Raw genomic sequence first — 3522 nt, forward strand, 5'->3', positions numbered from 1 at the left:
ATGTCTAAGAGAGCAAATTTTTAAAAACTGTAGCCATATTTAAGTTGTCACAACTAATGTCAGCCCTGTTGTACCTCTCTGAATTTATTTTCCAGATTTCTTTATTCATAGCATTTAATATTTTAAGTAAATACATGTGTGCGTGATCACTTATTGTTTTTGTTGTACATATGCTTAACAAAACCCATTGAAATCATAAGTACTTTATTTAACAAAACACTTATACACAAAAGGGTACCAGGCATATTTCAGTATTCCTGGTTTGTGTGAAAATATGGATGGCTCAGGTACCTGAGGAAATAACCAGTCAAACCAGAGACCAAGATGGTAGACCAAGGTTCATGGAGTATGGAGCATTGCATTGGCATTTCATTTTTTTAATATCTCAAGTATATTTTTATACTTGCCAGTTTGTTTGAAAAGCAATCTTTTGGGATATATATCCAAATTAATTTGAAATTACAGCTGTCTCAAAGTGCACAGAAATTACCCATATCCTACTATAAAAAGAACACTGATAAAAGAAGACAAACATATTATTAAAGGATAATAAATATGCATTATCCTTTATCAACATAATAAAGTTATCTTTTTTTCCAGTTCTTTAAACTAGTTTTTTCCATATAAGTCAATATAATTAGACATTTGTGTTACATGACCATATAGAAATGAACACATTGTGCAGGCCAAAGTGGCTCAGCAGGCACTGAGTGGCCTCACAGTGGCCTCACCTGCCATGCTGGAGACCTGGGTTCAATTCCCAGCACCTGCCCATGCAAAAAAAAAGAAAAAATACAGAGCACATTTGTCAAAGTAGGGATAAGAATAAAACAGCATAATTAAATTTTCAGAAGCAAAGTGGTCAAAATGTTAATCATAAGGAAGATGACTTCCTTATGAAATAAACTACATAAAATATTAACAATGATCAAAATTGCTAAATATTAATTCTATAATCATTCTCTCTTTAATATCATTTAAACATACAAGTGTGAGGGTGCACAGGTGGCTTTTGGAAAAATGTATGTGGCATTTGTAAATGAGTCTTTTTATACCTGTTTTCTCAGGTACATGAAAATAAATTCTGCTAACCATATCCCCAAAGTTATTTTCTTCATAGAGCTGAAGAAATCTGTTTGATTATATTACTATCCACACACACAAAAAAATGGTTTTAATTATTTTATTTAATCTAGGTTCATAAGAATATCTTACTCCTTTTATCATTGTTCAAGTGTACGCTTGACTTTCAGATTTCATTTTTTATTTTATTTAAAAAATAATTGAGAGGCACATTGCAAATATCAACTTATGCAAATTCAACACCCTGTGGATCACATGCAAAATTTACTTTAGGTCTAAAAATTAAGATAAATCAGATCATCATCAACATTCCAAATCTCATATATCAACAGAGGGATTATACACACATGCACTATCACAACACACACATCATACATGAATACACAAATAACAGGACTTTATATATCTCAGAAATATTTAGTTTGACTTTTCATATCTGTTTTTTAATGGAAATGTCAATTTAAAATCCAAACGGATGCAAATGTGTATGTTAAATTTTGTTGTTTCCATTTTTTCGGCATTTCTCTTTTGCAGCTCAAGAGATTTCTCCTTTGACATGAGACCATTTCTATAGATAAGTGGTGAGGCAAAGAAGTAATACCTTTGTAGAGAACAGATCAATAAAACATATTTCATATATAACTGCATAGTGACCAAAAACAGTTAAATGATGATTTTCTTTATTGTTAAGTCACGATTAAACTCATTATTTCTAGAGCTAACACACACATTTTGTGAATTTGGAGGAATACAGTAAGTGTGATCACATTATCACATTTTTGTCCATGTCAATATTTTCAAGCATATCAGCTCACTGGTCTTGTCACTTTGAGCCTTGTCTCTTCAACATGGTGCTGTCACCACAATATTTTGACAATGGAATGAAATTTCAATTAATCTATTTAAACCCCCTGATATAAAGAAGTGAAGGTCAAGAGAAATTGAGGAATTTGAGGAAAGTCACCTACTTCATGAATAGCATCTATGAGAAGATCAAAGTTTCTCAATTCTGATCACAGATGATTTCCATCATTGTCAAATAGTTAGGAATATATCTTTAGAGAGTGACATATGTCTGAATAATATTCTAAGGAAAAAGATGAAACTTTACAAAAAATAATAACTTCTTGATTTGTTTATTGATGTCCAGAGGTTAAGCACTGATATACCATTTTATTGATTATTTCTGCAATAGTTTTGTGCAAGAATAAACTACAGTGGACAAGGGAAATTGCTCCTCCTTGACTGAATTCCTTTCTATGGGAATAACTAACTCAGAGATCAAAGTGACTCTCTTCACCATACTTCTAATTATTTATCTCAATATTCTGGCAGACCTTGGAATGACCATTTTAACTAGAATGGATTCCCAGCTTCATGCACTGATGGACTCTTTCCTCAGCCACCTTGCCTTCTGTGACCTCTGCTATTCCATAACAGTTGGACCCAAGATGCTGATGGACCTCTTTGCTGCAAACAATAAAATTGTCTTTTCTGGATGGGCTCTGCAATTCTTCATCTTCTGTATCTTTGTAGATTCTGAGCATCTGCTGCTGTAGCTTTAAGAAGCACAAGGCCATTAACAACCCCTTGCTCTATGCAGTTAACATGTCCAGCAGGGTGTGCTCCATGCTCATGGCTGGGGTTTACCTGGTAGGAAGGATGGATGCTCTGACAAATACAACTTTAGCATTCCACTTAGGTTTCTATGGGCCAAATGAGATTAATCATTCTTTCTGTGATTTCGCTGCTCTTTACCTCTTTTCATGTTCTGATATACAGGTCAATGAACTGATATTATTCACCATTGTGGCTTGATTGAACTGAGTACTATTTCAGCAGTCCTTTGTCTTATTGTTATATCATCCTATCAGTTTTCAAGATCCAATCTGCTGAGGGAAGATTCAAAGCTTTCTCTACCTGCACTTCCCATTGGACTGTTTTTGCAATTGTCCATGAACTGTGGTCTTCATGTGTTTCCAGCCCAGTTCTTCCTACTCCTTAGATCAAGACAAAATGACCTCATTGTTTTATGCCCTTGTGATTCCCATGTTAAACCCTCCGATTTATAGCCTGCAGAATAAAGATGTGAAAGAGGCTTTAGAAAGACTGAAAAATAACAGGTGGTTTTAAATATTTATATTAAATAAATACATATGTATGTGTGTGTATGTATATATATATATGGGTATATGTATGTGTATATGCTTGTGCTTGTTGTTTTCATAACATCGTATGAAAATACATATGAAATGAATTGTTTCAAATACTAATTTTAAAAAAGTGTCTGTACTAAATTACAATTATGCCAAAATTGTGCATTTCCCTATTTTTGTTTCATTATATATCTTGAATTGATATATAAATAATTCCCTCATAGTATAAATTTGCCTGACAGTCTTCTCATATCAAACTTCATTTGTTCAAACTTTCATTTGT

General features: G+C 33.0%; 1 pseudogene; it reads left to right on the plus strand.

Moving 5' to 3' along the window:
• The first annotated feature begins 274 nt into the window (after nt 1–274).
• LOC143666713 (olfactory receptor 5W2-like) lies at nt 275–3216 on the plus strand (annotated as a pseudogene).
• Nucleotides 3217–3522: the final 306 nt, after the last annotated feature.

This window comes from Tamandua tetradactyla, chromosome 23, assembly GCF_023851605.1.
Source record: "Tamandua tetradactyla isolate mTamTet1 chromosome 23, mTamTet1.pri, whole genome shotgun sequence".
Lineage (NCBI taxonomy): Eukaryota > Metazoa > Chordata > Mammalia > Pilosa > Myrmecophagidae > Tamandua > Tamandua tetradactyla.